The sequence below is a fragment of the Sinohyriopsis cumingii genome, chromosome 11, assembly GCF_028554795.1.
Source record: "Sinohyriopsis cumingii isolate HCF-2022 chromosome 11, ASM2855479v2, whole genome shotgun sequence".
In the NCBI taxonomy this organism is placed as follows: domain Eukaryota; kingdom Metazoa; phylum Mollusca; class Bivalvia; order Unionida; family Unionidae; genus Sinohyriopsis; species Sinohyriopsis cumingii.
The window spans coordinates 90264355-90291932 of NC_142971.1; the positions used below are offsets into that span (position 1 = coordinate 90264355).

Genomic DNA, 27578 nt, shown 5'->3' on the forward strand with positions numbered 1-27578 from the left:
AAGTAAGAAAGCTAATTTATATGTTGAAATAAAAACAATTCTAAAGTGTTAAGTCTTAATGGAAATTTAATTAATCCTCATTCTAAAATCATGAATTATAAAAGTTCTATCACTTTTAGAATCCTTCAAAATCTGGCTCTGTATCAGACTCGCCAAACAGTTCACGAAACTCGGCTTCTGTTACGGGCGTGCTTTCATCATATACGTCGTCACTGTCATCATGGTCATCCGATAGTATGTCGTTCTCCTTCTCGCTCTCCTTGTCATTGTCAGATTGAAATAAAGCATCATCCTCTGTTCCATCCATGGCATTGCTGATACAGCACTTCCTGAATGATTTTGCAATCATTTCCGATGGAATTGAGTCCCATGCTTCTTTTACCCACTTGGCGACCAAATGGATGTCCTGCCTCATTAAATTCCCGCCTTTTGTCATTTTTACAGCCCCTGAACAAACCCATTCTGCCCACATTTTTCGTAACTTGTCCTTAAAAGATTTGTTAAGACAGACATCAAGAGGTTGTAACACTGACGTTAAACCTCCTGGTATCAATGCCAGTGTTGTTTTCATTTTTTTTGCGGCCTTTTTTACTTCATCAGTCTTGTGTACACGAAACATATCCCATACAAGCATTGAAGGTTTCCGAAGAATTGCACCTGGTCTCTTGTTCCATACTTTCTCCAACCATTCAATTGTTCCACTTTCGTCCATCCATCCCTTTTGCTGTGCATGAACGATGACACCAGCAGGAAATTTCATGCTTTTCAGCAGCATCTTCCTTTTAAAAATGATGACAGGAGGCAGCTCTGATCCATCAGCTATACAGGCCAATACAACCATGAAATCCGTTTTTTCATGGCTGGTCGTTTTTATCAGAATAATTTTCTCACCAACAGCGTGGACATTATTCAAGTATTGTGACAGTTTATAACTTTGAGCAGAAACCATGTCCACTACCATATCTCATTAAACAATACATCTGAGAGTTGGCATGTATTAGTAAAGTCATTGGCATTGTGCAACAAAATAAACCTATTATCCCCAAAGCATTTACCACAGATTAAGCATATGGTAGCTACTGTACAACACTCTACTGCTAACAAACCACTTTGCTTTACAAACAACTAAACAACAGTAGTATATAAACTGTGGCTGCCGATTACTTCTAAAACACCTGTCAAAGAAATCCCACAAATTATATTGTTTTACAATTATTCATGCTGACTCGCATATTGCCCTGTTATTTACCCTTCCTAAGCATGCGCGCAACAAACCCCTATGAAGCCTCTTGCTATTGTTCCTTTAAGACTATTGTACATGTATTTCTACTCTCGATCAAAATGTTTGTCATATATACCTTCAGTATCGTAATTCTTTTATTTTTTTACGTAGATCTTTTCATATTTACACTGAAATAAGCTAGTGTGCATTTGTATGATACCGTAGAGTTTAATGATTACTGATTAGCTGAGGGTTAAATACTTGACTGGAGATTACTAATATGGCGGTTCTTTTGGAAAATACACATACCACCGTGGCTCAAATAACACGTATGGCTGCATTTTCTGGTGGATGGACATCTGTCAAATAGACATCAAGTACGTTAAAACATGTTTTTCATTCATTATCCTACCACTTAAGTTAGAAAAAAAATATTTGTTTCACTTCATGACAGCACAAATCTTATGAGCCATGTGGCATCATTAGGCATGTGATCTCATCTTCGGCGATTGACAGAAACAATAAATACTGGAAATCGAGGGAAAACAGCATTAAAAATGTCAGACTTGGACCTTGGCCTGCAGATAAGTCGACCCCCCCCTTCTTCCAGGCCTTATTTTTTTCCTAAATTTTTTGGCTTATATGCGAGTATATATGGTATATAAATAAAACATGTTGATATGAACAGCCATTCCATAGGAGTAGTAATAACTAGATGGTCTGACCAACACCATTTTAAGTTAGGTCCAACTAGACCATGGGGTGAATGTGTGTGTAAAGTTTAATGGCAATCTTCCAAATATTCTTGGAGTAGCAATAACAAACTTGTGCTATTGGTTGGAGAGACAAATGATGGGAGATAGACAACAGATCCCATAAGCTCTTCTCTACAACAGTACAGCCAATAAGAAAAGTGATTCATCAATGTTTTTTAATCATATTGTGGCCTTTGTATGGAGATCTCTACAATAACGGATTTCACCTTACCTTTGTTATATTCTGTGCAGATGTTCTGTCCTTAGGCTTCGATGAATTTCCTTCACTCTTAAAAAGCTCAACTCTATAATTCTCGAATTTAAATGAAGCTTGCTCAAACACAACATGCAGTGCAGTGGTATTCCTAAATGCAATGGCAATGGCTGGTTTCCAAACATGTCTCTGATCTGCATTTAAAAAAGAAGCAGTGTTCCTTGATTTAACTGTTGAGCAAAGAAAATATCTGAATGTTATTCCAGAAGTAAATCAGTCAGGGAAGTGAGTTAACTCCCCTTATGATTGCAATCTGCACCAGTAGAGGGAAGTGAGTTAGCTCCCCATAAGGTTGCCCTGTGCACTGTACTCGCACTGTGATAAGATCTGACAGTGAATAAGGTTTACCTAGCTAGCCATTTGCTAAAATAAGAATGACAGTCTTGTGTATTCATAGTGCCAAAAGAACCAACCAATGCACCAAAGAGAGACATTATTAAGGCTGAAAAACATAACTAACACAAACTGAACCATTTCTTATCTCTCATTTTCAATCAGTATAGAAAAAACAAACTGCATGGAGTTGAATTACTTTGTGTCGCTGCCATATTTGCAATTGCAGTCAGACAAAGCACCTTCAATCTGATATCAAATAATTTCCCTGCCTGCACAGCAAAAAACCTTGATCAGCTCCTAATGGTAAAAACAATAATAATAATGATAACAACAATAATAATAATGATAACAACAATAATAATAATAATACTAATGGTGACTAAGTACAGCGCCTAATCTTTAAAAGCTCTAAGTGCTTATCAATATTACATAACACATAAAAACACATATAACAATAAGTTTAAAAAAACAAGCACCATGAAATTTCAGAACAAAAACATGCCAATAATAATAAAGGAAGTAAACATTAATAAGTTTTTAAGTCTGTAATGGAGTACAGTGCCACGGCAAAGGGTTATAAAAGGGTTGGCACACGTCCCCTAGCAATGGACTTTCTGATCACTCTTATTAATAAGACAGTTTCATTGTAAACAAATATACAATTAAATCTGTCCGAATGGTCAGCTTAATATATCAGTCACCTGTTCTCAATGGCCATTCAAGTGTACCCTTGGTAAATTTCCTAAATAAAGGTCTTGTAAATAATGGTCACCTGCATTCCATGGACAGCAGCTAGGTGTTTTTTCCTTACCACATTGTTTTTTCGCTGTTATGAGTGGTCACCTGAACATACTGACAGCGTATGCAAACATCTGCTTCAAGGCATTGTTTAGATAAAGTTATAACATGTGAATGGATTTGTAAACATTTCTTACCTCACTTGTACTCAATGTCCTCCAGACACACTGTAAGTGTAATTCAAAGTTGTCTAAATGTCACATGCAAAGGCAGTTTTTATTGTTCTTGTTATTAATTTAAATGCCAATTCTCGGCACACAATACATGGCCGTCAGTATATTTGGTGGAGGAAGACCCCAGGAAGAACCACCAATCCACACAAAGCTACTGGCAAGCTTTCTAACATAAACCCACTAGCTTAGCACAAGATTTGAACCCACACAGACTGAAGTGAGGTGTCAGTGATTTGTAAAAGGTGAGTGCCCGACAGGTTTTATGATTAGCAGACAGGGTTTAAGTAATTTATTGGCTGGACTAGAGCAGTCATATTGTCACAGCTGAAATGGAAGTCACATAATGTGCTATTGTGACATGTACATTTCTATATCTTCATTTATTTGCCTGTTTATTAAAGCTATGTGCCAGTGTGACATGTACAGTTCGATATTATTTGCCTATTTATTAAAGCTATGTGACAGTGTGACATGTACAGTTCTATATTATTTGCCAATTTATTAAAGCTATGTGCCATTGTGACATGTACAGTTCTATATTATTTGCTTGTTTATTAAAGCTGCCTGTTTATTAAAGTTAAATGAAAAAAGTTAATCTTTGAGAAGAGACATGAGTTTGATCCTATTTTTGTTCAGGTCAGGGTTAATTCAATATTTTTTTTAAAATGTCGGTATATAAAAGGCAGGTGATTTGTTTATTCATGTATTGCCAACAATGGCCACGTAAGGCTTTTTATCATTCAACGAAGCTAGGATCCACAATGTGGTGAAGTGACATACCCTCTAATGGTGATGAATAAATATTCCAAGTTTCATACCTTAATATTAAATGGTTTGAAAGTTATGATGTGGATGCCTTCTAATGTTTATGTATACTTATGCAACATACCTTCCAATAATTATGTTTATGTATATAATACACCTTCCAATGATTATGTATAAATATGCAATACACCTTCTAATGATTATGTACAAGTATATAATACACCTAATGATTATGTATACATACAAAGCATACCTAATGATTATACATAAGTATACAACACCCCTTCTAATGACTATGTATATGTATACAATAAACCTTGTAATGAATATGTATAAGTATACAGCACACCTTCTAATGTATGTATGTACGAATATATATATATATATATATATATATATATATATATATATATATATATATATATATATATATATATATATATATTTATATATATATATATATTTATATGCACACAACACACCTTCTAATTAATATATACATGTATACAACACACCTAATAATTATGTATATGTATATATTAAACATTCTCATGATTAGACAAATCCAACATACCTTCTAATGGTTATGTAGAAATATACAACACACCTTCTGATGATTATATATATGTATATAACATACCTTCTAATGATTATGTATGTATTTTATGCTTATTTTCTCCACCGGTAACTTTACATTAAATTGTCAGAATCATGCCCTATTATTCCAAACTGCTTCATACGGCATAACAAATGTGTCTAAAATTATTACTGTGTATTAGCAGTTACTCTGATTGTAAATAATGTAAGTTTACCAAATTTACCATATATATTGGGACACCATAAATTAATTTTTAAAGTAATATTTGTGTGTACTGTATGTACTGGGACACATTGTTTTTACTAGTCATAAGATGTTGGACACCTTTTAGATCATTCAAAAATTACATGTCAGAAAATGCACTCCAGCTGAACTTTAATTAAAAAAATGATAGAACTATTAACTTGAGATAAAAGTCTTTAATCCACTGCAGCATCATCTCATCAACACAACCCTTCTTCTGCACATGTATGATCCATTCTTTTGGTGCATGAGTATTGTTTTTTTTAGCTTTTTCATGCCATACAAAATTATCGTTAGAGGCAACACAGCTACTGAAGTGGAAACTGCAAGGACTAAAGTCAAACTTTTCAAAATCTGCACCAGTCATGCTAATTCTAACACTTTTAACCCTCATCTTCTTCGTCAGTCCATCCAGGACTGAAATCAAAGTACACCAGAATTTCATCCATGTTAATGATCATATTGTTGGCAAAATCATCCTCTTTTTTTCTGGCCCTCATGAATTCATCAAATGATTTTTATTTATTCCAGATCTTCTGAGTGATGATGGGTCGTCGATGTCCATGCACAAAGCACTATATTGTGACGCTTTTAAAATTGATCCATTGTTTCAATTTATTTTCAAAATTCCAGAGAATATTGCTGAAAAGGAACAAAAGTTAGCTTCCATACTTCAGCTGACTTTGTATTTTTTTTATAAAAATTTTAAAATAGGCACACTTAAATGAATCCAAAGTTGGCATCCAAGGTTGGCTTGCTTTCTAATAAAATAACAATTGTCTTGATATCTTTTTTAACGAAAAAAATTGGCTTCAAAGCATTTATAGTCAGCTTCCAATGTCAGCTTGCTTTGTAGTAAATACAACCTTTGTCTTTGATGTCCTGTTGGTAAATTCAAAAAAATGGGTTTATAATTCAATTCTGGTTATTTTGCACCTAACACCATGACATGTAAATGGCAGTTGTCTTCACGCAATTAGTTGATTTTTTTCCCTCTTGTTTGCAATTTGTTGGATCCAGTTTTCAGTCAGATAACATTCAAGCCTTTGAGTATAACCAAACATGATTTGTTTCTCAATGTTCACGTCAATGAATAATGTGACATGTGTTATCGGATATATGCGATACATGCTACAGTATGGATGCCTACACTATATATATGGAGTTCGTGGATATATTTTATTCTTTACTGCTCATGATGAAAAATAAAGGAATAAATGATAACAATACAAGGTTAATTCTTTCATTTTATTATCTAGTAAGTGTTTTGTTTATCTATTTTATTGCAAGTACAAGGGGGGGCACAAATTCAATACAAATTTATTTTGTTTCTTAAGACTTTGGACAGATGACCAACGTGAAATAAACCTTCACCATAAGTTCTGGGACAGGAAAAAAAGTATTTTATCATGTCCCAATATATACGATAAATACAGTATGTAGCAGATGCTTTAGCTTTCGGTTTATTAGGTTTGTTTGTGGATAAAGTAAAGAAGCTGTTTTGTCTATCTGAAAGTAGAGATGATGAAGTGAAGGGTGTGGACAAATTTACTCAGTCACAAATGAAACTTTGAAACAAGCAAATGAATGGATGTGATATTCGCATACTATTCTAATCTTTTAAGCAGATATTTAGGAGAAATGTTTGTAACTTTTTGCAAATGGAATGGTTCAGACTGTGACCAGTGCTCTCTGGCATCTATAAAATTAGAATAGAAAAGCATACTGAGCCCAAGGGCTATTGCATATCTATCAGACAATGTACCATTTTGTAAGTCAAAGTACTAAATTTGAGAGAAAAATAAAACTGAAGGTTTTGGTAGAAAAGTAAAGGCCTAAGAGCTAATAAACTAAAAAGAAGAACTCTTATTTCCATTGGCTGAATGGACTGTCACACACCAGCTGCTTTGCAATTTTCCACATTAACTTTTTTGATACAATGTTTTGGATTTAGGCTAGCGATAGAAGCCATACAAGGCATAAACATCTTATTTAGCTGTAACAAGAATGGGAAAAAATATACCTTACATCTTTGCATCTTCAATTTCCTCAAAATGTACCTTCTTAGTTCTGCAAATTTCAATTACATGAGCTTTGTCATGTGTTCTAAAACTTGATTATACACTGTGAAATTGTACTGTAATTTCGACTACATTTCCAAATGCAATCAAATTCACCTTACAGCACTCAAAATGAAATTAATGTTATATTACATAGCATCTTTTTGATAATTTCAATTGAAAGAGTTCATCTTTTTCAAACATTATTATTCCAAACAATCAATGACAGAACAGAAACATGCATGCAGCTGATTCAAGGCAGGTTCCACTCTGCTCAAATCACATGTACCTTGTATGGAATTGACAGAGCTAATAAATCCAGTCCATCACAATCAGAAAAGTAGAATTGAGTAAAATTGACAGAAAAAACAAAATCCATCCATTCCAGACCAACTGGAAAATTTGTTCCAATATTCATTCATTCACAATATGACTCTAAATTTCAATGTTAAGTAGACCAAAAAGAAAATTAAAAACAAAAAATATGTTGAGCACACAACAAAATTCAACGGTTGCTGGGTAGTGTTATGTGCACATTAATATCACTACTCAGAGTAATGATGAAAATATGGCTGTGTATTTATTTTGAAATAAATATTTCTTGTTGCTATTCTTTTTATTATTAACCCTATGGTAGAAACACAAAATGAGCATATAATAAAAAAGGTTACTGTATTTGTATGGGAAAATATGAAAAGGTTGTGCAGTATTACTCAGAAAAACTTATTCATATTTTCCCATGCAAATGCAGTAACCTATAAATATCACACCTTCTAATGATTATGTGTATATATATATATATACACACACACATATACATACACACACACACGTATATATATAACACCTTGTAATGATTATGTATATAAGACACCTTGTAATGATCATATGTGTGTGTGTGTGTGTGTGTGTGTGTGTGTGTGTGTGTGTGTGTGTCTTTGTTGTTCTTGTTGTTCTTGTTGTTGTAGGGTTTAACGCCATTTTTCAGCACACAGCTATACATGGCAGCCAGTATTAATGCTGGAGGAAGAACCCAGGAAAACCCCGGAAAGAACCACCGACCCATGAGAAGCTACTGGCAAGCTTTATCACATACCCACATTGGCCAAATCCGAGACTCAAACCCACGCAGACAGAGGTGAGATGGCAGTGATCCATAACAGAGAGTGCTTTAGACCACTCGGCCACTCGGGGCCCCGTGTGTGTTTGTATAACATACCTTCTTATGATTATATATATGTATATAACACTCCTTCTAATGATTATGTATTAGTATACAATACACCTTTTAATGAGTATGTATTAGTATACAATACACCTTCTAATGAGTATGTATTAGTATACAATACACCTTCTAATGAGTATGTATAAGTATGCAACATGCCCTCTAATGATTATGTAAAGGTATACAACACACCTAATGATTATGTGTAAGTTAACAACACACATTCTATATATATCTATAACACATAGCATGTAATGATTAAAAAGTGTACAACTCACCTAAAGATGATTATGTATATGTATACAAAGTTTCATTCCTTATCACCAATAGCTTGAATATTACAGCACAGCAACAAAAGTGTAAAAAAAAATATGAATGGACAGAAATAAATGAGAATATGTTGTCCATTATTGGTAAAGGCTTTCAAGCAACATTTGTTTTCTTTTATTACTAAAATGTTGCATGGCTTAATTTTCCTAAAGAAATGTTGAATGGCAATATTTTATATATACCTGACATCTTCATTAATATATGGTATGTTTTGACTTCTATTTTCAAACAAGACAGAACATCACAAAACAAAATACAAATGTAGTTTTTCATATTAGATTTTTTCCATATTAGATTAGTGTACTATTCTTTGCAGTTTAAACCAAGATGATCTTCGTGTAATAATTCTTTATAATCACCATGTAATCCAATTACATGAATAATGCAAAAGACAAATCATAGTAAAATTAGAACTATCAAAATATTGGATGAACCAGAAAGCTTTTATAGGCAACATAGCTTTCTGAAAAATATTTCACTTTTGTGCATACATATATATATATGTGAATGCATGTGCGTGTGCATGTAACACACACACACACACACACACACACACACACAGAGTGGGAGAGAAGGTAAGTACTTACTATATGTTGTAACATAGTAGATTATTCCTGTTCCAGGCAAAGACTGAAGACCTATCTTATAAACTCGTAAATCGTTTTCATCAAGTCCAACCAAGCAGTCAAACTTAAGCATTCTCTGGAAAAACAATTTTAAAAAGTCATCTACATAAAAAAAAGGAGTGAAACTTGTCCTATAGGTAACCTGAAGGCACAGTGTTAGTATGTCGGCTTTGAAAGCTAGGTGGTATTTATCCTTACAGAAGATCATAGCAATTACATTTTAAATTGATTTTCTTTGTTTTTCCCTGTTAATAAAATGAATCTGTTAATTGTTATTTTAAGATTATGAATCAAAGTTTTCTCTGATGGGAAAAAAATGCATGTAATATCTTAGAATAGGTACTGTAAACAAGTGATATGCCTTACGGTTTAGGTGCTATTAACAATAACCCCAGATTGTTTCCTTTAATTCCCTAATCATCAAAGGTCGCAAACAGAAGCAACTGTCTTTCAATCTTGGTGAGTTTGCACAACAGCTTGAGCCATCAACTGTTTAAAGTATGAACACAGGTTTTCATCCCTAATTATACCAACTGGTCTAACAAAAAGCCACCTTATGTACAATCAAATATGCTGAAATTAGTGTTAATGAAATGGTGATGGAGATATGCATAAAATAAACAAAGACCAGTGACTTTGTTAAGGATTAGTCATGATTTAATGATGGATTAAAGTGAAGATACATTATCTGTGTGCAATTTTTCTTTTTGCTAAATAGATAAATGAAATATATGTATCTTGGTAGCCTAATACTACACTGTTAATAATAATACATGTGAAATAATAATAATGCTAATGCTATTCAGTTCATAGTATATAAATTTGTCATAAACCAAGTTTGGGAACTGAACCTATCTGAACTACAGGCCAATTTAGTATTTTCCCATATGTGGCTGCTTTAGACAGGTATATTATTCCTCTGATGAAGGAAAAGGAGAATGATATTACAAGCAAGTAAATTACTCAAATTTGATGACATCATGTCACTGCCATAATGTTTAATTACCAATTTTCATATTATTGATAATACCCATGCATTTATATCATATAATGACATCCGAAAGATACAGAAATAATGCTTATGGTATTTGAAAGACATAAAAGTTATGACACTCAACCAATTTAAGATTTTCTAAACGAAGAAAATCTAAATCTTTTTCACATTATATAATTTCTTAAACTTATTAAAAAATTATAAACTAAGGCTCAAACAAAATAGAAAATATGCAAGTAAAAATAGAAATAAAACTTCTGGAATAAATGGAAAATAATAATCTATGGAAACGAGGAAGAAGAGAGAATTACAATTTAATAGCTGTAAGTAAAATAGGGGTGGAAACTTAATAGCTTATTAGGGACAATAAGTTCAGTAGAATCATGTCTCATTACAGAAACAGTCATTACAATGAAACATTTGGTTCTGACAGAAATTGATGCAAAGAAACATATTCAATGGTAAATATTTTCTTTATATTGGAATATTCAACTTCCAACTCAAACAGCAATTTCCTTGTAGCAAACAAGCAATTTCATTTCAATATTATTTTTTACAATTACAATCAACACTGTCATTCTTTAGTATTTTATGCTTGCCAGGGTTATGTCTGAGGGTAGTGTGTAAACATTTGGTTTCTAAATAAAAGAAAAATGGTTTTAAATTTAGGAAAATATTATGAGACCTGAGAAATAATTATGATAATATTAAATACAAAGTATATAACGAAAAGATTTATATTTCTATTTACTTTTCATTTATACATAAGACAAGGACAAATAGTAATTGAAAAAAGGCATGATCTTTACAATAAAAGAATTGTTTCCAAGTCAAAACTGCTGGAGATGGACTTGTTTGATATAATAAGAACTGAATGTTGTAACTGAGAATGAATATAAATAATGATTCCGTTCTTTTTATGAAGAATGAATTTCTATAAACCAAGATGGTGAATTTCTTTTTTCTTTCCTTTTTGTGCTGACATTAAAACTGGAGAACCAATCTACTGGGAAAACTGTCCAACTTGCAATGGTGTTTACCAGATAATCTGCAAGACAATTCCACTCCAATGATGTCACTATCAGATATCAAATTCAAGGTAATGTTTTACTGCTGCTTTTACCAGACACAACTGCTTCGAAAAAAATACATGCCACAGATACTCACTTACAAGTCAAGACTAACTGCAAACTGTAAAGACCTAGATTGCCATTGCATAATGCACCTGTAGATCTGGAATTACTGGTATGCAGTCCGTTATTAGTAATCAGTAGAACAAGCAACATAAACCCTGATCTGTCAGTACAATCTGCAATGTTGTTTGCAGTTGACCCTGATTTATATGTGGGAATATATGGTAGCATGCAAAGACACTTAAGTATCAGACACTTAGCTGATTTTCTGGTCAAAATGGCTCTGATTTCTTTAAACAGTTGACAAAGTGATACAATTAGCTGGAATAAACAGGATCTGAAGAAAGGTATTCCAAGTGATTATTAAGTTGGATATTCTCGGTACTACCTCAATACCAATAATTATGGAACAGTAAGTTAAACCCATATCTTCATGACATGATGTTATCTAAAATGACACTATTAGAAATATGTCTGGCTGACAATTTCATTTCAGCATTTTGTCCCAATATTGATTCTGTTTTTCAGTGCAAACTTATACTGCCATCCGTTACTAGGAAGCAACCACTACACCATAAAGTCTCAAGTACAGTGGTACCCCTCTTATATGGCCACCTCTTCTGCACCAGGAAAGTAGCCTTATAAGATGGGTGGCCTTTCCGGAAGGGAATATATTTGTGAGATGTGTATGTATATGTATCTGAATATAGTAGGAAAGCTACTTATGATTAAAGCATTTAATATCTTCATTTAAAAGTCACATTAATTATTAAAAGGTTCTTCTTGCCTTAAAAACAGAGTTATTTCAAGGTAACATAAATTAATAGTTCTTATTCTTAGGCATGAAATGTGTGGGGGGTATTGCTGGCATGCATAAAAAACCATTCAAAAATGTTATTTAAACCTTGGCAAATACGTTGTTTCGTATATAAAATATCTCTTTCCATTTACTCCATTTTCCCACTGCTACATAATATGCTCCTTATCTTTTATGATCTTGTTTATTTGAGTCTCCCAACAAAATGTTTCGGCAAGTAAACTCTCCCCACTGAGTCAAGTTGAATAACTTACACTTTTTCTTCTAAAGTATTATTTCTTCATTTACATGATGCCATGTTCAAGTTTTGCAACAATTTATTCCTGTGTTGCTAATTGTACAGTGCTGCAATTTAATTTTGCAGATTAAACTTTTGTAACCATAATGCCTTGTTCTAAAGTAAGTGAGACATGTACTGTCACGTGATATTTGGTCTTTGTCTGGTACCTCGTTTTGTTCAAGGTTAATTTGTGTGTTTGTGTGTGTGTTAATCCACAAAATCTATATTCAGCCTATCTGACCATGTGATGATCTTGACAATTAAGTCTGGTCGTAATCGTCAAATAAAAACATACAAAAAATACAACAGCACAAATCTGCTGTGTGAAGCCAAAAGTTTTATCAAACATTGCTGACCCCGCTTCTACCTGACCATGCTATGATCTTGACAATTACGTCTGGTCATACTCGTCAATTTTAGAAAAAAATCTGTGTGTGAAGCCCAAAGTTTTATCAAAATATTGCCGACCCCATTTCATGTAAACATCAGCATTAATGATATAATAATAATCTTAGTGGTAAATGTACTTTAGCCAACACTTCTTTCAGTAATGAAAACATGACATCCAGAATAATTGGGAAAGATAACTGGATTACTGACTTTACTGTAATTAAATATTGGTTGTGGTCACATATTCAAATAAAATATGTCTGCTTGTGAGAGGTAAATTTTACATTTTGGCACTATGTTGTCCACTGGTCACATTAGAGGGGGGGGTCTTTCTTGAGGGGTACTTTTGAACACAAACTCATTGGTGCCAAGGGATTCTGGCCATAAAAAGTGGGTGGCTGCTGGTCAGGATGGTCTTTCATGAGGGGGACCACTATACATACAAGGGTTGTCTCCCTTATGAACAGCTCTATAATCTACTCGTTATCATAATATCCTCACAATCAGGAAAAACCAAAATCTTAACCAAAAAAATAAGGCCTGCCTTTGAGGGGTGGGGTGATTTCAGAGACCCTTTTTCAAGACTATCTTATTTTTAAGAGGATCATATTTATATTTTTTGTAAGGAATTATGAGTTGTCTCCCATTCTCATTTTGACAAGAGCAGCTTGTACATGAGATTGACAACTCTACCCTGGCAGTAAACTGAAATCAGATTACAGTAACTCTGTGGGCCATCAATCAAAACCTTATTTGCTTTCTTGAAGAGTCACATAATTGTACATTAAGTGTATGCTGTACATGATTTTATCTGATTTTCTGTGCATTTAAGTTGTAGTTTGTTGGCAAAATGAAGTTAGCCTGGAAAACAAATGGACCTGCAAATTTGAAACCCACTATTTTTAACTTTTCATTTTTCATTAATTATAAGAATCTGGGATACTTAAATTTTATAATAAAATGCACATAATTTTTTAAAATTTATTGTTGTCTGTATGAACAACACATTCAGTCCAGTATATGAGAAATATATGCCTGAAAATTGGATTTCATATTTTCAACTCCATCATATTTTCAAGTCATTTTCAGTTGCAAAAAATTGGCATCTTCTTTTCAAGACTGTTTTATCATCAAACCCATATATTTTCTAGACTTTCTGGTATAAGTAATCAGTCAATCTCAGTTATTCCTGTTATGTCAGTCAGTTCTTGTGTCAAACAGTTTTTCTTCTTATGTCAGTCGATTCTTCATGTTATATCAGTAATTTCCTCTTGTTATATCAGTTCTTTTGTTATATCAGTCTTGTTGCACCAGTCAGTTCTTCTTGTTAACTCAGTTCTTTCTGTAATGTCAGATAGTTCCTCTTGTTACATCTGCCAGTTCTACTTATATCAGTCCTTCTTTTTACATCAGTGAGTTCTTCCTGTTATATCAGTCTGTTCTTAATCAGTTCCTCTTCTTATGTCAACTCTTCTTGTTATGACAGTAAGTTCCTCTTGTTATGTCAGTCAGGACTTTTTAATAGGTCAGTTCTTCTTGTTACATCAGTCAGTTCTACCTATTATGTCAGTCATTTCTTGTTACATCAGTCAGTTCTACCTATTATGTCAGTCATTTCTTGTTACATCAGTCAGTTCTACCTATTATGTCAGTCATTTCTTGTTACATAAGTCAGTTCTACCTATTATGTCAGTCATTTCTTTTTATATCAGTCAATTTCTGTTACCATAGTCACCTCTAATTTATGTCAAACAGTTCTTGTTACATCAGTCAATTCCTCAAGTTACATCAATCAGTTCATTTTTTTATGTCAGTTCTTCTTGTTTATCAGTCAGTCCTTCATGTTACATCAGTCTGTTGTTGACATGTCAGTCAGTCCTTCATGTTACATCAGTCTGTTGTTGACATGTCAGTCAGTCCTTCTCATTACATTAATCAGTTCTTCTTGTTATGTCTGCTAATACTTCTTTTGTTAGTTCTTGTTTTGTCAGTCTGTTTTCAATGAATGTTTTATCTTGGAAGTTGCCTGGAGGCATGCAAGTGTGTCTGTCTGTAAAAGTAAGAAAAAAATGAAGATATCTGCAATAGTTTCCACATTTACCGTAGTTGCATTTAAAACATTGTTAGTGTCAATGCCAGAAAAGTGGGTGCAATGTGATTCTATCTGTTAACGCTGACAAGACAATGCAATCCCAGCTGAATAAATACCTACTTACAGGGTTTTCTGAGTCATAGTATGTGGGTCGGTAAGCACTGAAGTTAAACAAGCAGTACTTGGGACAGTCATGATAATATACGTCTTGGGCACGCAGGTCTGTAACACTTGTAAAGTTCAAGAGGACTCCCTTTAATAAATATTCCCTTCCAGTCTTTGGTCCTAAAGCAAAGAAACCTGAAAAAGAAAGATGCAATAATTTGTAAGTTATAATTAACATTTATGGTATAATAAGACAAATTTGTTCAAGATGCAAAGGCAAGCTATAAGCTTAAAAAGGTATCATAATTTAGTCAAATTTTGACACAAAAGTGAAAATCAAACTTTAAGTCAGATTTATACAAAGCTCCATAACATATTTGGTTTTAATCCATTAAGGCCGAAAGTAGGCATTAAGCAGAATGAGTATTTGGAATCCATGATGAATTACATTGAACATGCATTTTGTCATCTTTAAAGCAGATGACAAAATCAATGTTCACCATATTTCATCTGCCATTCACAGTGACTGGTGAAGACCTAAACTATACCTTGGAACACTAGAGTAACTGTTATCACACTCCAGTTAGTGAAAAAGCCAATGTCAATATGGTCATCTATCCAGAAAGAGTAGAATTAACAAGACTTTCAATTTGAATACCTTAGGGGCCACACTGGATGTATCAAGGCATGGCTGAAGTGGACAATTTTCATTTAGAACCAACAAGGCATCATATGGCATCTTCTGATTGATGCCTGTTCAAACATTTTTGTCCCCTTAAAGAATTATATCTAGAAAGTTAACTAAGCTTTACATTTTGGTATACCTTGGCAACTGTCTGAGTTCAATGATCCTATGATGATAGCTGGTTTAAGGTCAAACACCATGAGTTTGTTTTTTTACTACACTTATTTTGTGAACATATTAACCCAGACATGTACGAAAATATTTCTGCTGCAAATTTTGTTATGTCTCAAATGTCCTGACAAATATCCAAGGTGGTTTCCGTACTTTGCAGTTTGGACTAATTTGTGGGTTCCAAGTAAAGATGCCAATGGGTAACTGGGTACTTGGGTACATGCCCATTGATATTAACCAGGGTAATAAAATGAACAGCCAAGTACCCTCTAAAAAAAAGTTTTCCAAGTTCAGATCGAGACACAGAATAAGTGTTACACATACCTGTCAACTTGTACAGGAAACCTGTAATGGATACGTGATTTTTCATTTTCGTCAGTGTACGGCCACACAACCATTTTGTACATTTGTCTCTTATAAAAATTCCTGGGTTTTTACAAAAAAATGTAACAATTTTCTTTTTTAATCTCGAAAGTCTGGACATAATTTTATTTTTAAATTGAGCATGATCCAGAATTTTTTTTATCTATGTGCAAGCAATGTGGGAATAACTCTGATATGCTTTGGAAAATGATGGAAGCCAGGAATGCCAAAATCAGGTTATGTTGAAGTAGCCTTCTTTAATGAAAACAATAAAAAATATCTTAATATTGAAGAAAGCATTTAGATATCTTTGTTTTGTTCAAGATTCTTATGATCCTTTAAACCGATTTCGGTATTCCTGGCTTTCACCACTTTCCAGCCAACTGAAATATAGGCCAACGGAACTTGACAATTTGAATTTATTAGGAAAAAGACATCAGTGTTAGTAAAGCCTGACTAAAACATTATAACTTTAATTTGTAGAAAAGTGCTAATATGGAATGCCAAGTGTGTGAGATATTTCTGAAAATTTGACTTATTGTTCCGTTGTTAACTGACATTGGAGCATGCTACACAGCAGCGTTACTGGGCAGTAAGACCTCAAAACCCAAAAACTAAATATCAGGACGAGGTTTTACATTGTTGGATAAAGGGTTTATGGGGGAGAAATATAAATATGTAATAATCAGACCATGATAAATCCAAAGTTAATATTACACCTTGAAAATTCGATTTTCAAAATACCTTGCACATCTTTTTTACTAGTAGCAACACTTTCATTTTTGAGTTGCTCCACACCTGGATCATGAAGCACTTAAAAATGAGTTTGAGGATTACTGCATGCTACCTGATGAGTGTGCGCCGGTATTAACAGATTACTGCCAGAAAAGGAGCTTTTGTAACTACTGGTGGATATTATCAGCCATACAATTATTACTGGTAGCATCCACTTCCTGAATCTTAAATTAGTTATTCAGTGACTACTTACCTTGCCTCACAACAATGCAGACTGTCAGAGATCCTTTTCAGTTATGAATTAAATACATACAGTTTGTAGGAAGTCCCTGAATGCAGACACACTAACATTGTGTTTATATTGTAAAATAAACACTGACACCTGACACTTGATTACATTTTGAAAAGTGCAAATGGTGCAAGTGTTGCATATAATAAAGTGTATATTACAACACACTCAAAACCAAAAGAATAAAATAAAATAAAGTTTCAGAGCTGTAAATAATTATGTAAATGTGTGTAAAATTTGTTTGTTTATGGCATTTGTTACTTTAAAACTGTCGATCTTATAAAATGCATGAATACATTTCTTCGTGTAAGGTTTTGGGGGTCTCTGTAAGGTTTTTATAGGTCTGGCGTACAGGTTTTCATCTCAAGGGGTTGACAGGTATGATTACAGTTTGAGGCTTGTGGCGTGTGCACATTTATTCATCATCACAGGGGCCATATGGTTGCTTACAATATGCTTATCATACATGTGCTATATTATATTACAATAATACAATCTTTTCTCACACGACCTATTTAAGAATTGAAAATTATTTCAAGCTCTACTATCCCAACTTTGTGCTCATTTATGGTTTGTATGCCATATTTCTCATGACTTAAACCCACTTATGTTCAGATCCTGATGACATTAACTTAGTCAATACCTTTCGTCAGCAACAACAGCAAGTACTGATTAAGAAATATTTGATGAAATATAATTTAAATAGTACTACAATTCAAATAAAAGAAAGCACAGTAGAAATGTACTGTCTAACTAATGCTATTTTTGCCTCAAGTTTGTGGCCCTGTAGTGAGTGTGAGCTGTTCAAGTCAGGGCCACTGTTCATATGTTTATTTACTGGAACGTTTTGTATTAGCGTGAAGCGCAAGACCTATTTTTTGACATGGCAAAGGCAACACAAAAACTTGGTTACTGTAACATGCACTTCTTATACCATGTTGGGAAAGACGACCGAAATGGACAACTATATATAATGAAACTTTTCACTGAAATATTTAATATAAGGGAAAAAATCTTTGTTATTTAGTAGCACTGATAAAAAAAAATCTAAACAAAATTCACGTGTAAATGTGGTAATTTTTGCATGCATTTTTACAGTAACAGTTCCAAGAAAACAGACAAGTTTCTTAATGTGAAACCACTTGTCCTAGATTTAATCTATTTTGATACTATACATGTATAGCAGACCAGACTTAATTGAAAATAAATTGCGCCAGATACCATTAAAAAAAATATATATAAAAAAATGAAAAAATGGGATGCATCGATGTGACTGATGGATGTTATATGACTGAAATATGTTAGAGGAGAGGGATTTTGTTAAACTTAAAACTTTATGACTATTTGCGAAAGTTACTGTAGACATGTAGACTAGTTGAAGTGAGTGTTACGCATAAATAATTTATTGATTTCTTTTGTGTCTATACTCTTGTGCTAACTACTAATCCATTCGAATTTAGACAATTTGTGACAAAATTTTAACTGCAGATCCAGATAAGTAGCAAAATAAAATGTACCTTTTTCATACAGTTTTCTGTAATTGTGGCATGTAATATATAGATTGCTCTTTTTATGCTCAGATTAAGCATTTTTGCCACATATATTAGTAATAATTATGCATATACTTCTACTGGGGGGTTGGCATGTGTGAGCCTACAACAAACCTGTTCAGGTTCACATTTAATACAATTTCCCTTTGATTGGGTACCTGGGTGACCAATCATTTGGGCTGATGGTTATACACTAGAAATTTCCCAAAATTTTGACATCTCTAATTCCAAGAAATCATTTTTTTTTGTCAGAGGACCCTCAGTCCCTTCGAGGGACTTTATGGTGGATTGGCATAGTTAGTATAAATTTGAAAACCAATTATGTAAGGCTATTTTCTGTCAAATTTGATCAAATTCTATCAAGCAGTTTTTGGAGAAGTTAATTAAAGGAAAAAGTTTGACCGTTAATTTAGATAACCTAATTCAAATCCCAATTAATTCGTCAACCTCTGTGTCAACTATCCAAGAGATACCTCTGCATATTGCATTATTCAAAGCCCAGTCAGCAGGACTACCGGAAAAGCGCACAGAAATAGTTAATTTGTCAACGACCAGAATATTGACATCTTTTTCCTGACAGAAACATGGCTAAAAACATCAGGCGATGAGCCCAAGTGTCTGGATCTAACACCCACTGGTTACTCCATCAATTCATTCCCCCGTAATTCTTGCGGAGGTGGAACTGCTGTCATCAAGAACTCCATGATAAAATGTCTTAACCACACTACAACATTCAATTTCGACCAAACATCAGTTGAACTAGTCCAAACCACACTCACACTGGAGCAAAGGTCATTCCTGCCTACACCACCCTCCTCCTAGTAGAAAAAACAAGCTGGCTGACTCTCTCTTTTTGGAGCAGTTTCCGAATCTCCTGGACTATGGAAATTCGATAGGTGGCAACCTGATTATTCTTGGATATTTCACTCTGACTGTCCCCGAAACCCAACTACATCAAAACACATAGATTCCATTAATGTTTTCAACCTCAAACAATCAGTTAACCAACCCACCCATAAACACGGTCACATTTTAGACTGGATTCTTCATAGACCTGATGATAACATTCTACAGTCCTCCCTGGTATCCCATGACTATGCATCAGATCACCTCTGCATTATATGCCATCTTGACATATCAGTCCCTAACCCTCCACCTTTATCTGCTACTAAGAGAAATCTTGTATGATAAATAGAACCAAACTAACGCACGACATCTAAGCTAACCTAACAACTTACTTACCTCCTACCGCAGAACAACCTGATAAACTGCCTGTGTTCATTGCTTGACAAACATACCCCAGCTACCAAGTCCAGAGTATCAATTCAAGTGTTCTCCATGGTATAGCAGTGTTAGAGACCAGCTTCGCACTGCTAAAAGAGACTGCTGTAAAGCTGAGAGGCTCTGGCTATCCACCAAACTCACTGTTCATAAGCAAATCTATGAGTTTCACTGTCGGACTCTAGTCCAACATACCTATCCGACCTCACCCATGTGTACACACCAGCAAGATACTTACACTCCTCTTCTGACAGTCGTATACTCATTATTCCCACTATGAAAACAAAGTCATATGGACAGCGTTCTTTTGCATACCAGGGCCCAGCAACGTGGAATGAATTGCCCACTGAACTCAGACACAAAGGCACAGTGATCACATTCAAGAGTGCTCTCAAAACTCACTTATTTCGACTGCAAGAACAAACTTAAAGACCTAATAATGTTTCCTACCTTAAATATTCCCAGCATGTTTTTTAATGTTTTCTAATTTCATGGTGTTTGTTTTTGTAATCATATCATTATATGTTTTTTATCTTATAGGTGTTGTCTAATTTGTAAAGCGCTTAGAGCTTCTAAAGATTAGGTGCTATACAATGTCCTCATTATTATTATTATTATTATTTTTCTATAACAGCCATATCTGAGGGTTGATTGGTGTCATTTGTAGAAACTTGAAGCATTTTCATGTCAGGATGCTCTCTGGCAAATTTGTTGGAAAGATGAGAGAAAACTTAGAATGACAAATGCTGACAGATGACAGATGACTCAAGATGAATGATGCATGAAGTACACTGGCCATGGCTTAAGTTAACTTGGACTTATGGCCTGGTGAGATAATTAGACAAATCTCTACATAAATGTATTTTATGGTGCATGAGTTGTTCTTGCATGATATTAAATATCAGTCACAATCCTTTAAAATTTAAGTTAAATGTAAAAAAAATGTATGTATAAAATACAAACTTAAATGACAAGACACTGACTTTCCTTTGCTGAAGGTGAAAACCATATTTTCTAATATATTATAACACTTTTATTTACACATAAGATGAGAAATTAAACTTGCATTTCAAATGTAAACACACAAAATCATACATGTATTGCATTTAATGTCCATTCTTTTTTGTGGGTTACCAATTTTCATGGATTTTGTGGTTGATAACAAAACCCTAATTTAAGACTCAACAAAAAATCATCTCCCTTATTTTAAGAACCTAAGGCAAGTGTGGTCATCAATCCCATTTCATTTAGTGCTAGCCAAATGAGTACTGTAAGTTTTGCAATGTATATTTAATTTATATCATGTGTTGGCTTTTGTCCGTGATTAGATGATATATACATGTATATTTAATTTGTATTGTGTGGTTGACCTTGACCTGTAATTGAAGGCATAGGCCTATCTGACTACTCACATCCTTTTGTCCTGTTTGTAAGTTATAAATAGGGTGTTTACAGATGCTGAGTTCAAGGTCTAGTTTGTTTTAGAAATTAATAATGTTCTGGAAACAATATGCTTACAAATCTGATGGGAATATTACCCTCATCTTGATTTTGTCAGTGTCTTAGCTTTTTATATAAATGTTGCTGCTTCAGAATTACTCATTCCTATCTTAACATCAGTCTTAGTGGAATCAATTTTAGTTCTGTCCAGTTCAGAGAATTCAATTTATTTATTTCAATCATTCATTAGAATTACAAAGTGCTCATTGATTTAAGACATAATCACTTTTTTTGGATTATTGTGAATGTCATTCAAGGGAATTTTGGATTATGTCATTGTGATACATAATGACAGCTGGTACATTAGTACATCTGAAACTACCGGCATATGAGCACATTCAAAACTGGAGTTCATTTAGAACAGTGCTGGAATTTACTTGGAATACTCTAAACTTTTGGATCTGTGATAGAACTTTTAGGACTACCAGTATCTAGGATTTAATTTACAATACTGTAAGTTCTTTTAAATTTTCATTTTCTATTCTACAGAAATAAATCATCTGTGGAATTTTACAAAACTTGTTAGTTTTCACTCTTTTCTGTTACTAAATTTAAGACACTAGAGTTGTGACAGTGTAATGTACTTCATTATAAGGTACTCTGTTTATAAGACAAATCTCTATTGCTTCCATTTAGATCCTTATAACAAATACTGTATGTATAATGCACTTCAATACAAAGTGCTCTCTTTCTAAGGCAATTTCGTCTGTGGCTACCATTTACATTCTTATAATGAGTAATGAAGGTATAAGGCACTTTTCTCTATGGCTACCATTTACATCCTTATAATGAGGAAGTACTATCTGAATAGTGTACTTCCTTATAATCTGGTCAAAGTGTGAGGCAATATTCATTATGGCTCTATTAACAACATTATGAAGAAGAACTATATGCCTAAAATACTTCATTATAAGTTGGTTCCACTATAAGGCAATATTCTCTATGGACAGCATTGACAACATAATAATGAGGGAACATTTTTCTTGTACAGCATTATAATGAAGGAGCACTGACCTCTGATGGCATTATAAATAGGGAACATTGTCCCTGAAGGCAGCAGTGACCATGGACAGCAACATATGCAACACTCTCCTTGGTCTGCATTATGAGGGAACATTACACTGGACAGTGTAATAATGAAGTAACCATGTCTTTGAACAGTATTAAAATGAGGAAGTACTGTATCTGTAAGATGACAGGGCACCCTTGCCAATGCATGAATATCAGTACCCATGAAAATGCTTTTTTTATGCAAAACCATGAAAACTCATACTTTTAATAATAAATGAAATCACAGTAGTGCAAATAAAATATTTACATATCAGGTACATGTATCACTAATTTTAGTGAAACTTTGCTCATATTTATTAGTAAATGGAAAAGTAAAACAAAATTCACTAGATTCAGTACCATGCTAACTTTGCACAACTTTAATGCTCAAGAAAGTTTTCTTAAATAAAAAAAATAAACACTAAAACTTACCATCTGGAAGCTGAAATGAGATGTTAAGAGAGGGGTTCCATCTTTCTGCATTGTTAACCAAATATGGCTTGAGGTACAAGTCCACTGACGTCAGCTTGGGAGCATCAATTGCTATGGAAGTATTCTCCAGTAACTTTTTGTTCTCTTCTTTAAAGACTTTTAATCCTGTATGATAAGCATAAGAGTCTCAAGTGGGTCTCACATCTCTCATCTGATATAACATGTCCTTTAACCCTTTCACAAGGTGTGGAGTTTTTGGAAAATGCTTTCAAAACTTCATTATTGACTTACAATAACTTACAATTTGCTTTCAAACAAATAGTTGAAAATATTCCTACTCCTTTAAGCAAATAAGGCAGGGTCAATATGGGTCCAATACTGTTTATAATAATATGGGTCCAATACTGTTTATAATAATATGGGTCTAATACTGTTTATAATAATATGGGTCCAATACTGTTTATAATAATATGGGTCCAATACTGTTTATAATAATATGGGTCCAATACTGTTTATAATAATATGGGTTCAATACTGTTTATAATAATACGGGTCCAATACTGTTTATAATAATATGGGTCCAATACTTTATAATAATATGGGTCCAATATGGTTTATAATAATATGGGTCCCATTCTGTTTATTCTTCACTTAATTGCTTCTTGATTCTCAAAAGCTAAAGATGACTTTTGACATTTGCAATATAATCAGATAGTTCAGAGAAATGCTAAAATGATACTCATAGATGTGAAAAAACAGTGACATCATATATAACATCAAAACAGTCCAATCTAACTTCAAAGCTCTAATCTTCAAGAACTTCTAGATTGCCAAAATTTAATCTATCATGTGTGTTTGAAATTTATTTTTAAAAAACACAACCAAATTCACAATAATTACAATTAAAGCCCTACCTTTCATTCTTCATTAAATTTTCCCCCTTTTTTAAATGGCACAGGAAATTTCCCCCCAAACTTTCAGCTCAAGAATAGATGCTGGATCACCTGGATCTAAGAATTTTTGGTGAAATCATTCTAATAAATCTACTTGGGAAGAAACACCTCAGCTAAGATTATAAAACCATATGTCCACACAACTACATGTATGCAAGTGGAAATGTTAATAGTCACAATTTGTACAGTGTTTTGTACATGCCCACAACATACATACAAAAGTGAATGACTAAAACTTGCTCAAAAATTATTTTAAAAAGCAAACATACAAAGTTTGGTTTTGCAAAGATATTTTATTTCTCTTATTCTTAAGATATGTGACACAGACTGTCCACAAGATTAGTCGTGTGGGATAGTTTTTCTGTATATTAAACATTTATCTTTAAATGTGTACCCAATAATCCAATTTATCTTTAACATTAATGTCCATAAACAAAAATATAAACAATTTATATAAAATTGTATGCTCTTTAATTGTTAATTGGATGATTTATCTTCCTGTTTCTTTGGGGGGGGGGGACTTAGAGAACAACACTTTAAACTGTTCAACTCTTGTATTAACTTTCTTAAATAACAAAGAAATTTCCATTTTTTTAAGAACTTATAGTGACTGACTAAACTTCAGCAATCTATCATGATCAAAAGGGGGGGTATGCAGTAAACAAAATGAGGAAGAACCCAGGAAAAGTACGGGAACAACCACTGACCCATGGGAAGCTACTGGCAAGCTCAGGAACTTTCCATTCTGCTTTAGGTTTTATCAGTGAGTAATGAAATTCTAGCAATTTCTCATTGACATTTTTTTCTGTTTCAGCAGAAGACAAGACTTCAAAATGTTTCAATGCCGTTGTTAACCTTCATGGATCACAAGTAAATTTCCATTTTTTCCCCATTTTTATCAAGGACAGATATTGCTTTCCAAAGCAAATTCTTTGAAATAAAAGTAGACACAAATTCTCTGAACATACATTGTTAAAAAAAGTACTGTTTTGGTTGTCTACTGAAATTCAGTCAGTTTGAATGGTACTCTACAGGCTGAAAAGAATGTACAGGAGTTCAAGATAAGACAATTTCTTCCTTTTAACTGCTGAGAGATGAAACCATCTCTGGTATTCATGAATAATGAGATTTTCAAATTGGTTATTGTGGCAGCCATACTGAAGTAAGATCAACACCATTTTTATTTTGGGCAAACAAGACACCATGAGAAAGACTTTCTTTCCAAGCTACATGTTGATATAATCATCCATTCAGGAGAACTGGTAACAAAATTTTAAATAAGTTCATTGTGGCAGCCATATTGGAATACTGGAGGTCAAATCAACACTATTTTCATTCAGGACCAACTGGATATCACAATCAAGCTCTATATCAATATGACTTTCTATTTAGAAGAATTTGTAATAGCAAGATTTTTAAGACGGTTGCCACGGTGGCCACACTGGAAGCCAGAATCAGTACTATTTTCATTTAGTACCAGCTAGACTCCATATGAAATCTTCTTATGAAAATCCCATGCTGATGTGACTTTCTGTTCAGGAGGAGAAACAATAGCAAGATTTTCAAGATAGCTGTTGTGGTGGCCACATTGGACATCAGATTGCACCATTTTCATTTGGGACTAACTAGACATCATATGAAGTCTTTCAGTTAAAACCCCATGTTTATATGACCATCCATTCAGGAGGAGTAGTGACAGCAAGATTTTAAAGATGGCCACACTGAATGTTTCATCAACTAGATATTACATGAAGTATTCTGGTTGATATGGCTACCTGTTCAGAATGCGCAGCTATAACAAGATTTTCAAGATAGCTTGACACAAACAAGGCATACATAGCTGGTCTTTTAGTGAAAACCCCATGCTCATATGACCATGCATTCAGGAGGTGTAGCCATAAAAAGATTTTCAAGATGGCCATTGTGGTAGTCATACTTAAAGTTTAAGCAGCATCGTTTTTATTTGGGACTCACAAGACCTCAGGATGAATGTGTAAAATTTCTAGGCAATCCTCTGAGTAGTTTAGGAGTAGCAATAACACACTTATGCAAACAGACACATGGGTTACAAATGATAGACCATCCCATAAGCTTTCCCCGTCTATTTTTGAAAATTATGCATGCTAATTATTTTGATAATTCAAGTTATTTATCTTTCTGTTTGCTCAAGTTACACTTATCTATGCAGTTATTTTGCATGTTATGAAAATAAAACTGTAAATAAAACAAGGTCTATTTCACTTTAGAAGGAACAACCAGGAAATATTTCTAGGACTTTAATCAAGAATACTACTATAATAGACCCATTCCAAAAGACTTATTTGGAAATATACTCCTGAAAATGCCATGTAAGCAGTTCAGCTCTTGAGGACATCAAAATAATAATAATACTACCAATAATAATAATAATAATAATAATAATAATAATAATAATATTATTATTATTATTAGTAGTAGTAGTAATAATAATAATAATAATAATAATAATAATGATAATGATAATAATAATAATATATTTACAGAAGTTATCTCAGTTACAATTACTAATCTACCTTGAGTCCTTCTGTTACATATAATATATAGTGTATATAGCACAACGTGATCAAATTTGCCTTGACACTAAATAAATGATTTATCTTAAAATTAAACAAAGTTTCAAGCTCATAAGCATTAGTGAACACATATTTCACTGTACTGAAAAAGTCATCCGTGTAAAAGATGTATAAGCAGAGAAAAGCAGGAGGTATTACTGTTATAATGTCTTAAAATTTCATCCATTTACGATGCTTATTAAGAAAAAATGAAAAGACAGGAACCTGCCTTATATTCAGTGGACCAGAATATTGAAATCTTTATTGAAACAATTATTTTGTTGGCTTCAGCATTATGTTATGTTTAGTTCTAACATACCTTAAATTTGGATGACCATCAGCACATCTTTGGTGAAAGATATTGCTCAGGTAGACAGGAATGGCTTTTCTGGATACTTTATACATAAATTTGATCTTTCTGAAGAATATTTTTCATACATTGGTAAAAAGTTTATATAACTTGTTTTGTCTGGGAAATTATCTATACACTGAAGATGAGCTGATGATTATTTTGGGAGGCAAACTTGCATGATACTTTTTAAGTTTTGGAAATATATATTAGAATGATAACTTCATTAACCATGGAATTATCTTTTACTTAAAGAATAATTATTGGTATATGTCTACATTCAAACAACTAACCTTCTTGCAGATGAATTTTACAGAAAAAGGCATCATTTGCGTCTGGAAAACGTGCCTGAAAGAATAAAGAAAAACAGAGCTAGTATAGATGAATAGGCCAACTCTCCACAGTTTGACCAG

General features: G+C 33.3%; 1 long non-coding RNA gene across 1 annotated transcript; it reads right to left on the bottom strand.

Annotated features, from left to right (window-relative positions):
• Window positions 1–2215: 2215 nt before the first annotated feature.
• Window positions 2216–27578, bottom strand: LOC149788961 (uncharacterized). The gene is made up of 5 exons (XR_016424460.1): window positions 27459–27578; window positions 23273–23437; window positions 15236–15411; window positions 9367–9481; window positions 2216–2385 (listed from the first exon to the last, which is right to left on the bottom strand). It is a non-coding gene; the product is annotated as an uncharacterized LOC149788961 (long non-coding RNA).